At 31.7% G+C, this 15,407-nt stretch overlaps 1 non-coding gene across 1 annotated transcript; it reads right to left on the minus strand.

Annotated features, from left to right (window-relative positions):
• Positions 1-13,845: 13,845 nt before the first annotated feature.
• On the minus strand, positions 13,846-13,949 carry LOC120252396. Its single transcript, XR_005533929.1, has one exon. It is a non-coding gene; the product is annotated as a small nucleolar RNA R71 (small nucleolar RNA).
• Between the last annotated feature and the right edge of the window lie 1,458 nt (positions 13,950-15,407).

Genomic DNA, 15,407 nt, shown 5'->3' on the forward strand with positions numbered 1-15,407 from the left:
TTGGGTTTTGATTGAAAAATAAGAGACATTACTATAAGAAAAACATATGATTAACTTTTTAAATGGAAAGTAAGAGACATTATCATAAGCAAACATTGGATTAGGGTTTTGATTTAAAATAATAGACATTCCAAAAATAAAACATAGGATTTGGACTTTGATTGACAAATATGAGACATTTCGAAAAGAAAACAAAGCCTTAGTTATTTTATTGAAAAATAGAAGACATTACTATAAGAAAACATAGTATTTGGGTTTTCAATGAAAAATAGGAGACATTATTATAACCAAAAAAATGATCAGGATTTTGATTAAAAAATAGTAGCCATTTCAAAAAGAAACCAAAAGATTAAGGTTTTGATTAAAAAATAGCAAGTATTCCGAAAAGAAAACATAGGATTATGGTTTTGATCGAAAAATATGAGCCATTACTAAATCCTATGTTTTTTTTATAGTAATGTCTCCAATTTTTAAAAAATAAGAGACATTACTATAAGAAAGCATTGGATTAGGATTTTGATTCAAAAATTCTAGACATTCCGAAAAGTAAAGAAAGGATTAGGGTTTTAATTAAAAAATAGGAGACATTGCTAAAAGAAAACAAAGGATTAGGTTTTGAGTTAAAACTGAAAAATAGGACACATTCTAAAAAGGAAAAACATATGATTAGAGCTTTGATTCAAATATCGTACGCTATTCTGAAAAGAAAATATAGTATTAATGTTCTAATTAAAAAATAGGAATTTTACTATCAGAAAACATAGGATTAGAGTTTTGATTCAGAAATAGCAGTCATTCAGAAAAGAAAAGAATGGATTAGGGTTTTGATTGAAATATAGTACACATTCCTAAAGGCTAATATAGGATTAGGGTTTTTAATGAAAAAAAGGAGAAATTACTATAAGAAATCATAGGATTAGAGTTTTGATTCAAACATAGTAGGCATTCTAAAAAGAAAAAAAAAAGGGTTTAGGTGTTGATTCAAAAATAGGAGACATTCCGAAAGGAAAACAAAGGATTAGGGTTTTGATTGAAAACTGAAAAATAGGAGACAATACTATAAAAAACATAAGATTAGTTTTTTGATTCAAAACTAATAAATTGTAGACATTAAGTAAATAAAACATAGGATTCAGGTTTTGATTGATAGATGGGAGAGATTATGAAAAGAAAATAAAGGATTAGTGTTTTAATTAAAAAATACGATTAGGATTTTTATTGAAAAAATAGGAGTAGGGTTTTGATTCAAAAATAGTAGGCATTCCGAAAAGAAAACATAGGATTGGGGTTTTGATTGAAAAATAGGAAACATTTATAAAAGAAACGTAGGTTTAGGATTTTCATTGAAAAATAAGTTACATTATTATTAGAAAATGTATGATTTGGGTTTTGATTAGAAAAAAATGATATATTCTGAAGAAAAAAACCAAGGATTAGTGTTTCGATGCAAAACTGAAAAATAAGACACATTCTGTTAAAAACCAAATTAGGGTTTTTGATTCAAAAAGTGCAGAATTCCTAAAAGAAAAGAATGGATTAGTTTTTTATTGAACCTAGGATGCATTTCCGAAAAGAAAACATAGGTTAGGGTTTTGATTGAAAATGGATAATATTAGAAATTAAGAAAAGAACACATAGGATTCTGGTGAAGACGAGGCATCAATTCGGTGAGGTGTGCCCTAGGCTTGACGAGGGAACTTTTGGAGAAGACGAGGCTACTCCACAAGACCATCAATATGGCCTACAAGGGGGTTTTACTTATGGATTACATGTTTTTTACTTTCGATTTCATTATTGATTGTATCTTGCTCCATAGAGAGCTAAACCCCTAGTGGGTGCTTGGACTTGTAAACCCTTGGATGATTTTGTTTCATTGACCTTTCATTATGTTTTTTTTTAATTAATATTCTAACTGAGTTCCAATCTTGAATGCTTGTTGAAGTGAGATGCGTGCTTCTGTGCTAAGAATGGAAAGTATTCTTTCCTTACGTTGAGCATTACTTTTATCATGTTTAAGTGCTAATACATGTGTATTTGTGTTCTTTTACGCATATATGGTTATAAAGCTAAGTATTAAGAAAAGAAGCCAAAAGTAGATCGTGAATGCACTATTTGGTGGAATCTTGGAAGGAACAGACGAGAAGACACAAGTGGGGCTCTAAGATACGTGAATGTGTGCCAACCTCCATATTTTCAAGCCATTACAATAAGTTGGAGGGGCACGAAGGCAGTTACTGTTCACAACCGCCCAAAAATCATATTTCCAAAGAATCCATGCGGGCATATGGAAATTATCCACGCCCGTGTGGAAATTCCACAGGCCCGTGTGGAAAATCCATAGGTGCGTGTGGATGCCCGATTCCAGCCTTATTTAAGCCGCTATTTAGCCCGATTTTCGGGATCTTCTTTCCCCTTTCTCTCCAACCTTTCTCCATCTTTTGAGATGAAGGAGAGAAGAAGAGCTCACCTAGAAGAAACCATGGATTGATCCCCAAGCACCACAAACAAGCACAAGAAAACCTCCAAAATCATCCTTTAGGCTCCTTAGAATGGCCAAGGGTGAAAGGAGAAGAAAAGGGGAGGTTTAGGGAAAAGAAAGCACAAGAAAAGGGGTTAAAATGAGTTTAAAAATGCAAAACCCGTGCATGCACGGCCTGGTGTGTGGCCCGCGCTGTGGCCACATACTCCACACCCTCAGATGTGCGGCCTGGTGTGTGGCCCTCACACCAGGCCACACACCCCTCTGCCTGGGGTGTGTGGCCCCATGTGCTGCCACATAGGTGGGCGCACACACCCCAGGAGGGGTTGTGCGGCCTTTGCACAGCCTGCACAAACTCTATGCGGCCTGTGCACAACCCATGCACCTTCTAAATACCCAAAAATTACACCAAAACCCTCCACCAGAAGCTCGGAACTACAAACAAGGATGACTTAACTAAGACATCAAACAAACAAGCAAGGAAAGATCAAAACAAAGTACTCTACACAAGAAAAGAAAAAGCCAAAACGCCACAGAAAACAATGGGATTATTGTTTTGATTGAAAAATAGAACACAATACTATAAGAAAGCATTGGATTAGTGTTTTGAATGAAAAATAGGAAACATTCCAATAAGAAAACATAGGATTAGTGTTTTGATTTGAGAATAGAAGACATTCCAAAATGAAAACATAGGATTAGAGTTTTGATTGAAAAATATGAGATATTTAAAAAAAGACATAGGATTATTGTTTTGATTCAGAAATAACACATATTCCTAAAAGAAAACATAATATTAGGGTTTTGATAAGAAGCATAGGTGCCATTAAAAAAAAATTGTATTAGGGTTTTTGATTAAAAAATATGAGACATTACTAAAATGAAACGTACGCTGGTTGTTTTATTCAAAAATAGCAGACATTTCCAAAATTAAACATAGGATTAGTGTTTGATTCAAAAATAGAAAACATTTCGAAAAGAAAACATAAATTAGAGTTTAATTTCGAAAACTAATAACTAGGAGATATAAGATTCATGTTTTGTTTGCAAAATAGCAGACATTCAGAAAAAAAACATAGGATGAGGGTTTTGATTAAAAAATAAAAAATATGAGACATTTCGAAAAGAAAACATAGGATTAGGGTTTTGAAAAAAAAATAGTAGACATTCCCAAAAGAAAACATAGAATTAGGGTTTTGATTCAAAAATAGGAGCGATTAAGAAAAGAAAAGATAAGATTCAGATTTAGATTGAAAGATAAGAGACAGTTAGGCATTCTATAAAGAAAACATGGGATTAGGGTTTTGATTGAAAAATAGAAGAAATTACTATAAAAAAATATAGGATCAGTGTTTTGATACAAAAATAGAGGCATTCAAAAAAACCTTAGGATTAGGGTTTTGATTGAAAAATATGAGACATTCCCAAAAGAAAACATATGATTAGGGTCTTTTTTTTTAAAAAATAAGAGGCATTTAGAAAAGAAAAAACATAAGATTAGGGTTTTGATTAAAAAATAGTAGACATTAAAATAAAGAAAACATATAATTCTTGTTTTGATTGAAAGATAGGAAACATTATAAAAAAATATAGAATTAGGTTTTTTTGATTAAAACTTAGCAGACAATACTAGATCCTATTTTTCAATCAAAAATATAAGATTAGGGTTTTGATTCAAAAAAATGAGAAATTCCAAAAAAAAAGTAGGATTTGAGTTTTGTTTGAAAAGTATGATACATTCCAAGAAGAAAAAATTCGATAAGGGTTTCGATTCAAATCTGCAAAATAGGAGACATTCAGCAAAGAAAACATAGGATTAAAGCTCTAAATCATAAATAGTAGACATTACGAATGGAAAACATTCTATTAGAGTTTTGACTGAAAAATTAGAGACATTCCCAAATGAAAACATAGAATTACGTTTTGATTGAAAAATAAAAAAATAAGAGACATTCCGAAAGTAAGCCATAGGATTAGGGGTTTTGACTCAAAACCAAAAACATGAGACATTATCAAAAGAAAACATAAAATTAAAGTTTCAATTAAAAAAAAGTAGACATTCTGAAAATAAAAGAAGATTAGAGTTTTGATTAAAAACTGAAAATAATTAAACATTTCGAAAGGAAAACATAGGATTAGTGGTTTGATCCAAAACCATAAAATGGAAGACATTACGAAAAGAAAACATAGGATTAGGTTTTTGATTCATAATTAGAAAACATGACGAGAAAAAATAATATGATTAGTTTTTTTTATTGACAACCGAAATTGTGGTGACATTCGAAATAGAAAACATAGGATTATTGTTTTAGTCAAAAAATAAGAGACATCAAGAAAAAAATTACTATTAGGGTTTAGACTAATAAATAGGAGACATTCTGAAAACACATCAAAGGAATAGGGTTTTCATTCAAAACAAAAAAAAAGGGTGACATTCCGAGAAGAAAACAGAGGATTAAAAGCTCGATTAAAAAATAAGAGACATTCTGAAAAGAAAACATAGGATTAGGGTTTTTATTGAAAAATAAGAGACATCCTGAAAATAAAATATAAGATCAGGGTTTTCATCAAAAACTGATAATTTGGAGACATTAATTAAAGAAAACATAGAATTAGTATTTTGATTGAAAAATAGTAGACTTTCGAATAGAAAACATAGGATTAGGGATTTAATTAAAAAATAGAGGCATTCTTGAAAGAAAACTTAGGATTAGGGTATTGATTAGAAAATATAAGACAATACTATTTGAAAACATAAAATTATGGTTTTGATTAAAAACTGAAAAATAAGGGACATTTCCAATCAAAAACATATGATTAGAGTTTTAATTCAGGAATAGTAGACATTATCAAAAGAAAATATAGGATTATTGTTTTGATTCAATGGAATAGGGTTTTCATTCAAAACTAAAAAATAGGTGACATTCCAAAAATAGAACATACGATTAGTGTTTTGATTGACAAATCGGAAACATTACTATTAAAAACATAGAATTAAAGATTTGATTAAAACATTGTAGACATTATGAAACAAAAATATTGGACTAGGTGTTTGATTGAAAAATATGAGACATTTCCAAAAAAACATATGATTAAGGTTTTAATTGAAAGATAGGAGATATTATGAAAAGAAAATATAAGAATAGGATTTTTATTCAAAAATATGAGGCATTACGAAAAGAGAACATTGGAAGAGATTCCAGAAAAGAAAAAGATAGTAATAGGGTTTTGATTAAAAAAATGATACATTCTACATAGAAAAAAAAGGACTTGGGTTTTGATTCCAAAGTAAAAAATAACAGACATTAATAAAAGAAAACATTAGATTAGATTTTTGAATGAGAAATAGGAGACATTGCGAAAAGAAAAACATAGGTTACGGTCTTGATTGATAACTATGACACATTACTGTAAGAAAACATAGTATTAGGGGTTTGAATAAAAACTGAATATTAGGGGATATTCCTCAAAGAAAACATAGAATTAATGTTTTGATTCAATAATAGTAGCCATTTCGAAAAAAAAACATTGTATTAGGGTTTTGATTGAAAAATATGCGACATTCCCAAAAGTAAAATATAGGATTATGGATTCGATTCAAAACTAAAAAATAGGATATATTAAGAAAAGAAAAGATAGAATGAGGGTTTTGATAAAAAAAATAGGAGACATTACTATTAGAAAATATAGGATTAGGGTTTTGATGTAAAATATGAGATATTACGAAAAGAAAACATAGGATTATTGTTTTGATTCAAAAATATCAGACATTCACAAAAGAGAACAAAATATTAGGGGTTTTGATTAAAAAAATAGGAGGCATTGCAAAAAAAAACTTACGATTAGGGTTATGATTAAAAAATATGAGACATTATGAAAAAAACAAAGAATTAGATTTTGATTGAAAAATAGGAGACATTCCGAAAATAAAACATAGGATTAAGGGTTTGATTGAAAAATAAAATACATTCCAAAAAGAAAACATAGATTAGGGTTTTGATTTAAAACAGATAGATAGGGGGTTTCGATTGCAAAATAGGAGTCATTACTATAACAAAACATAGAATTGTGGTTTTGATACAAAAAATAGTAGTCATTCCAAAAAGAAAAACATATGATTAGGGTTTTGACTGAAATATAGTCAGTATTCCAAAAAGAAAATACGGGATTAGGGTTTTGATTTTCAAATATTTGATATTACTATAGGAAAACATCAGATTAGGGTTTTCATTCAAAAATTGTAGACTATCCGTAAATAAAACATTGGATATGGGTTTTGATTCAAAAATTGTAGACTATCTGTAAAGAAAACATTGGATTAGGGTTTTGATTCAAATATATTAGTCTTCCGAAAAGAAAACACATGATTATGGTTTTGATTCAAACATTGCAGACATTGCTATAAGAAAGCATAGGTTTAGGGTTTTCATTAAAAAATAGTAGACACTCCGAAAAGAACACATAGGAGTATGTTTTTTTATTTAAAATAGGGGGTATTCCAAAAAGTAGACAAAGGATTAGGGTTTTGTTTGCAAAATAGGGAACTTTCTGAGAAGAAAACATAGGATTAGGGTTTTGATTAAAATATAGTAGGCAAAACATAGTATTATGATTTTGAATGAAAAATAGGAGACATTACTATAAGAAAATATAGGATTAAGGTTTTGATTCAAAAATAGTAGACATTCTAAAAAGAAAACATAGGATTAGAACTTTGATTTGAAAAAAATATGAGACATTCTAAAAAGAAAATGTACAATTATTGTTTTAATTATAAAATAGCAAAAATTCTCAAAAGAAATCATAGGATTACGGTTCTGATTCAAAAAAAAAACGAAAAAAAAAAATAAGAGGAGTCACTAAGAAAAGAAAACATAAGATTCACGTTTTGTTTTGCAAAATAATGCACATTCCTAAAAGAAAATATAGGATTAGGGCTTTGATTAAAAAATAATAGTTATTCCCAAAAGAAAAAATAAGCTTAGGGTTTTCATTCAAAAATAAGACCCATTACGAAAAGAAAACATATGATTCTAGTATTAATTGAAAGATAGGAGACATTTAGGTATTCCGAATAGAAAAATAGGATTACGGCTTTGATTAAAAAATTGGAGACATTATTATAAGAAAACATAGGATTAGTGGTTTAATTCAAAAATAAGAGCCATTGAAAAAAACTTAGGAAATTGCTTTGATTGAAAAATATGAGACGTTCCTAAAAAATACATATGATTTGGGTTTTGATTAAAAAAATATGAGGTATTAAGAAAAGAAAACTTAAGATTCTGGTTTGATTAAAAAATAGTAGAAATTAAGAAAAGAAAACATAGGATTTGGGATTTGACTGAAAGATAGGAGACATTAGGAAAAGAAAACATAGGATTAGGGTTTTAATTATTAATTAGTAGACAATACTAAATCCTATATTTCAATCAAAACATAAGATTAGGGTTTTGATTCAAAAAAATGAGACATCCTGAAAAACATAGTATTAGAGTTTTGATTGGAAAATATGAGACATTCTTAAAAGAGAATATACGATAAGGATTTCGATTCAAGTCTGAAAAGTAGGAGACATTCAGAAAGGAAACGTAGGATTTGAGATTTGATTAAAAAATAGGAGACATTATGAATGAAAATTATCTGATTAGGGTTTTATTTAAAAATAGGAGACATTACAATAAGAAAAACATAGAATTAGGGTTTTGATTGTAAAATCAAAAAATAGGAGGCATTCCAAAAATAAGACACAATATTGGGGTTTTGGATTGAAAACTAAAAAAGAGGAGATATTATTAAAACAAAACATAAAATTAGGTTTTTTTATTTGAAAAAGCAGACATTCTATAAAGAAAAAATAGCATTACAGTTTTGATTAAAAACCAAAAAAAATTAAATATTCCGCACAGAAAATTTAGGATTATGTTTTGAATTAAAACATAAAAATAGCAGACATTCCAAAAAAAAATATAGTATTTGGGTTTTAATTTAAAGTAAAATACATTACAAGAAGAAAAAATAGGATTAGGTTTTTGATTGAAAATTGAAATTGAGGTGATATTCCGAAAAGAAAATATAGGTTTAATATTTTATTTGAAAAAAAGAGACATATTGAAAATAAAACATAGGATTTGCATTTAGAATAAAAATTAAGAGACTGATGTGTTTTTCGCAAGTGCATGGGTCGCACACAAGTAATATAGTGGTACCCGTCAGGGGTATGGTTGTCAAACCACAGGGATTGGACTAAAACTACTCGCTCAACACTGATCTCTAGTGAAGAATAGAATGGTGATAAGATTACTTTAAACTAAAAGCGTGAATAAAGAGGTAAATGAAAAGAAAAGAAGGAAGATGGAGATAAAAAGACAATTGGATTGAGTGTTAACAATAAGAGAACAATGCCCAGGGATGTTTCCTAAGCACTTAGTGATGCTCACTTGCTCTCAAGGGTTACCAGGTACATTCTTAGACTCTACTGTTTGCTCAAAAGAAATATTGCAACGAAGGCACTAAATACATCAAGTTTTGCAAAGATAACAATGGATTCAAGCTCACCAAGTTATGCTATTGCCTAGGGCAACAACAGCTGTGACAATCCACAATAGATTTTTATCTAAGCAACTACACAAGTCAAGCACATCAAATTTTGCAATACAAGATTCAACACAAGAACCAAAGGATTTCTTAAATCAAGAAGAGTACAAGTGTTTAAAGTATAAAGTCACAAAGTTTCCATCCCGGGACACCATGGCCGGCTAACCCCTCATGGTGGGGACAACACGGAGGGGATAACACTAGATCTAAAGAAAGAAGACATGACTCCCTTGTCTTTGAGATTTGCCTCCAATGTCGAGCTCTGTGTGCTAGCATAACTTCCTTTGTGACTCCAACTCACTCCATAATGCCTTAGTAAGTGTGGAAAAGCATGATCTTCGCTCTCATGAATGTCCTCCCGGTGGAGAAGTAGATCCCCAAACAAAAGATAGATAGGGAACCCTAAAAAGTGGAGTTAAAAAGAGAAGATTTGGGCTCGACACGGTATGCGCACGAGCGCATCCAAACAGCGTCATGTCGAGGAAAAGTTGAGTGAAATTGAGTTTCTCTGCCTGGAAGATTCAGTGGAAGGGACACGGTCGTGCTTTGACCATGCAATGATGTGGCACGATCGTGTGAAGAGCACCCAGCGCGTGTCACCTATTCTTCAATAAAATCTCCTTTGGCCTAGGTTTTTCAGAAGCAAGGACATGATCGTGTCCTGACTGTGTCAACCTTAGAAGCACCCTTCTACACATACTTCTTGCTAGATCAACAAAAGGCCAAGATCTTTAGTGGGTGCGACACTAGCTTGTCCAGCCCGTGTCCAGCTTGATTGAACTTTTCTTAAATATTTTCTTGTTTTCTTCCCAATTTCATTCCAAATTGTATTGAGCCTCCTATTTCTGCACATATAGCAAAAATACCCATAATATCACTTCTCGTGTATAAAAGTAAACTTGAGAACAAGTAAAATGATAGATTTAGGGCATGAAAATATGTATGCAAAGTGCACTCATCAGAGACATTTCGAAAATAAAACAATGTAATAGGGTTTTTATTCAAAACTAAAATGTAGGAGACATTCTAAAAAAAACCATACGCTTAGGGTTCGATTAAAAAATAGGAGAGTTTGCAAAACAAAAACATAAGATTACGGTTTTGATTGAAAATGAGTAGACATTCCCAAAATAAAACATAGGATTAGGTTTTCATTCAAAAATAGTAGATATTCCTAAAAGAAAAGAAAATATTAGGTTTTCGATTCAAAATAGGAGGCATTCCGAATACCTAACATAAGATTAGTGTTTTGATTGAAAAATAGGAGATGTTACTATAAGAAAACACCGGATTAGGTTTTCTATTAAAAAATTGTAGACATTGCAAATAGAAAACATAGGATTACTGTTTTGTTTGAAAAATATGAGACATTTAAAAAAGAAAATATAGGATTAAGGTTTTTATTGAAAGATAGTAGACATTTCCCAAAGAAAACATAAGGTTTGGATTTTTATTCCAACATATGAAGCATTACATAAAGATAACATAGGCAGAGATTCCTAAAACTAAAGATAGGATAAGGGTTTCTATTAAAAATAATGAGACATTACGAAAAGAGAACAAATGATTAGGGTTTTGATTCAATGCTAAAAACATAGGATTAGGATATTGAATGAAAAATAGGGGACATTCCGAAAAGAAAATATAGCTTAGGGTTTTCATTGAAAAATATGAGACATTACTACAATAGAACATAGGATTAGGCATTTGATTAAAAACTAAAAAATAAGGGTCATTTCAAAAGGAAAACATAGGATTAGTGTTTTGATTCAAAAATAGCAGACATTTCCAAAAGAAAACATAGGATTACTGTTTTGATTCAAAAATAGCAAACATTCCAAAAAGAATAGAAATAAATCATAAAATTAGGGGTTTCATTGAAAAATAGAACACATTACTATAAGAAACCATAGGATTAGTAGACATTAAGAAAAGAAAACATAGGATTAGGGGTTTGATTGAAAAATTGGACGCATTACTATAAGAAATCATAGGATTAAGGGTTTGATTAAAAAATATAAGACATTTAAAAAAAACATATGATTAGTGTTTTGATTAAAAATCTGGAGGCATTAAAAAAACATAGGATTAGGATTTTGATTAAAAAATATGAGAAACTACGAAAAGAAAACTTACAATTATTCTTTTGATTAAAAAAATATTAGACATTCTAAAAAGAAAGCATAAAATTTGGGTTTTGATTCAAAAATATGAGACATTTATAAAAAAAATACGATTAGGATTTTTATTCAAAAATAGGTGGCATTACGAAAAGAAAACATATGATTAATGTTTTCATTGAAAAATATGAGACATTTTGAAAAGGAAACATGGGGTTAGGGATTTTGATTGAAAAATTTGTGACATTAATATTAGATAACATAAGATTATGGTTTTCATTGAAAACTGGAAAATAAGGGGCATTTATAAAAGAAAACATAGCATTGGGCTTTTGAATAAAAAATAACAGACTTTTCCAAAACAAAAGATTAGATTGGGGTTTTGATTAAAAAAATAGGAGCCATTCCAAAAAGAAAACATAGGGTTAGGATTTTTATTCAAAAATTGCAGACATTAAAAAAAAACATAAGACTAGGGTTTTGATTGAAAAATATAAGACATTTTGAAATGAAAACATAGGTTTCGGTTTTGATTGAAAGATAGAGTTAGTAATGTTTTTCTTTTGGAAATGTCTCTTTTTTTAAAAAAAAATATATGAGACATTTTCAAAAGAAAACATAAGATTAGGATTAGGTTTTTGATTGAAATATAGAAGGCATTACTATATGAAAACATTGGATTGGGGTTTTGATTAAGAAATAGTTGACATTAAGTAAAGAATATAGGATTATTTTTTTGATTGAAATATACGACACATTTCAAAAATAAAATATTGGATTAATTTTTTGATTGAAATATATGAGACAATTCGAAAAGAAAATATAGGATTACGGTTTTGAATGAAAAATAGGAGACATTACTATAAGAAAACTTAGGATTAGGTTATTGAATGAAAAATAAAAGGCATAACTATAACAAAACATAGTATTAGAGTTTTAATTCAAAAATAGTAGATACTTTGAAAAGACATGACCGTGTCCCTTCCATTGAATCTTCCAGGCGGAGGCATCCCACTTCACTCAGTTCTCTCCCAACATGACACGGTCTTTATAGGCTCATGCACAGACCGTGTCGAGGCCGAATCCTCTCTTTTTAATTCCAGTTTTTAGGGTTTCCTTTCCATCTTTGTTCGGTGATCTTTTTTCTCCACCGGGAGGACATTGATGAAAGGAAAGATCAAGCTTATCCACACCTTCTAAGGCATCATGGAATGAGTCGGAGGCACAAGGAAAATGGTGCTAGCACAAGGAGCACGACATTGGAGGTAAATCTCAAAACAAAGTGAGTCATGCCTTCTTTCTTTAGATCTAGTGTTATCTCTATGTTGTACCCACCCATGAGGGGCTAGCCGGCCACGTTGCCCCGGGGTGGGAACTTTGTCACTTTGTATGATTTAAACACTTGTACTCTTCTTAATTTAAGGAGTTATTTTGGTTCTTGTGTTGAATCTTGTATTGCAAAAGATGATGTGCTTGACTTGTGTAATTGCTTAGATAAAACTTGATGGTGGATTGTCACAGCTGTTGTTCCCCTACGCAATAGCATAACTTGGTGAGTTTGAATCCATAGTTATCTTTGCAAAACTTGACGTATTTGAGAGCCTTAGTTGCAATATTGCTTTTGAGCACACACTAGAGTCTAAGAATGTACATGGTAACCTTAAGTGCTTAGGAAATATCGCGGGGCATTGTTCTCTTATTGTTAACACTCAATCCAATTGTCTTTTTATCTTCATCTGCTCTTTTTTCCGTTACTTCTTTATTCTCTCTTTTATTTTAAGTAATATTGTCACCAATTTATTCTTCACTAGAGATCATTATTGAGCGAGTAATTTTAGTCCAATCCTTGAGGTTCGAAACACTACCCCTTTTGGGGTACCACTATATTACTTGTGTGTGACCCGTGCACTTGCGGAGAACACATCAAGTTTTTGGTGCCATTCTCAGGTATTGGAAACTTTTAAGAAAGCTTATAATCTGGTGTTCTAGCATGTTTATATTGTGTTTATGTGTGAATATCTTTCTTTGCATCGTGTTCTTCATTTAATCTTATTTTCTTCTTTTTCTTTGCATTTAGTTCTTTTGAGCTTACATTGATCTATTTTGTACATGCAGGCACAATTGTATGACCCGTGGGAGCACATCTTCACCATTAGCATGTCCTGATCTAGAAATTGAAAGAAATTTTAGAATAAGGATCCGTCAAATAAATTTGAGTGAGACAGGATCTGTTGAGATAAGTGTGACTGTGGGTTAGGAAGACGAAATTGTTGGAAATCAACCGCAGAGTGTCTCAAATTTTGCCTGACCACATCTTGAGGGGTCAGCTAGAATATTGTTCATCCTTCTGTTACCACAAACAATTTTGAATTGATGCCAAATTTCATTCAATTGGTGCAACAGATGTGTCAATTAGATGGATTTAAGGATGAAGATCCATATGAGCACCTTAGAAGTTTCTTCAAAATCTGTGACACTTATAAGGCGAGCAATGTTTCTAATAAAGCAGTTCATCTAAGACTCTTTCCATTCACATTACGAGGAATGGCAAAGCAGTTGCTAAATTCCTTGCTACCTGGGTCTCTCAAAACATGGAAGTAGACTTCTGAGGCATTTGTTGCTTGATATTTTCCTCCTGTTAAGATCATCAAACTCAGAAGTGACATCTCTTTTCAACAACTAGAATCCAAATCATTGTACGATACATGGGAAAGGTATAAGGAGATGTTAAGAAAATATCCAGATCATGGAATCGTTGAATGGATGCAAATCCAAATCTTTTTATAATGGATTGAATAGTTCCACTGAACAAATGATTGATGCAGCCATCAGAAGTTCATTGTGTAGCAAGCAACCAGGTGATGCACAAAAGATAATTGAAGAGATGGCAAACAATGGGTATCAATGGAGTTCAGAGGAAATAAACCGGTGAAGTCTGACAGAATTTATCAAGTGGATGTCATGACTACTCTTGTAGCACATGTTGAAGCAATAACCAAGAGATTAGACAACATGCAATCTCCGCCTCCATGCTCGGGACCCATTCATGATAATTCTAATCACTCATGTGATCCAAGACTTTCCTCTTCTACTGGTGCAAGTACTGAATAGATTGAGCAAGTGGATTTCTTTGGTAAGAACTGTTATTTTCAGAACAATCCATATAGTAACACATACAATGCTGGATGGAGGAATCATCCAAATTTTTCTAGGAGTCAGCCAGGACGCGGACAATTGACACAATAGCAGCAGCAATACATGCCTCCACCTCAAGTTACACAATAATCACAGCCTTCATCCTCTTCAGAGTCTTCTAATAATCTCACCAGTTTAATGACACGATTCATCAAGAGTACTGAGACTCGATTCGCCGATAATGAGGAGATGATCACAAACACCAATGCAACTATGTGGAACTTGGATCATCAAGTAGCTCAAATTTCCAAGTTACTAGAAGACAGATTATCGGGGAACCTCCCGGGCAACACTATGGCTAACCCAAAGGAATCATTGATGGGTGTGACTTTAAGTAGTGGGAACCAGCTCCAAAACTCTGTTAAGACGGAGCTTGAACTAGAAGTTGCTAACCCCAATGTGACCATTGACATGGACAATAGCATAAAGGATAAAACTTCGATTCTAGTGTATCAGCAGAAACTTCCATTCCCTTCCAAGGCAAGGAAAGACCAACAGGATGAAGAGTACAAAAAGTTCCTAGACATGTTTAAAACTTTGCACATTAATGTCCCATTTGTCGAAGCTCTTTCTTGAATGCCGAGGTATGCTAAATTTTTGAAGGACCTGCTCACCAAAAAAAGGAAATTGGGAAATGTGTCTTCTTTGACACTCAGTGAGGAGTGTTCTGTTTTGCTATGTAACAAACTCTACTAGAAGGAGAAAGATCCAGGGGGCTTCATTCTTCCGTGCACAATTGGGGGTTTGGTTGATGAGAAAGCTCTTGTTGACCTTGGAGCGAGTATTAGTCTAATGCCGTATAGAATTTTTCAAAATTTGGGACTCGGGGAGCCAAAACCCACAAACATGACTTTACAATTAGCAGGCCGATCCACCAGATGACCAAGGGGCATAATTGAAGATGTTTTAGTTAAAGTAGACAAGTTTATATTTATAGTGGATTTCATCATCTTGGATATTGATGACAAGGTTGAAGTGCCGATAATACTGGGACGACCATTCATAGCAACATCCAA

This window comes from Dioscorea cayenensis, chromosome 20 (genome assembly GCF_009730915.1).
Source record: "Dioscorea cayenensis subsp. rotundata cultivar TDr96_F1 chromosome 20, TDr96_F1_v2_PseudoChromosome.rev07_lg8_w22 25.fasta, whole genome shotgun sequence".
NCBI classification, from domain to species: Eukaryota; Viridiplantae; Streptophyta; class Magnoliopsida; order Dioscoreales; family Dioscoreaceae; genus Dioscorea; species Dioscorea cayenensis.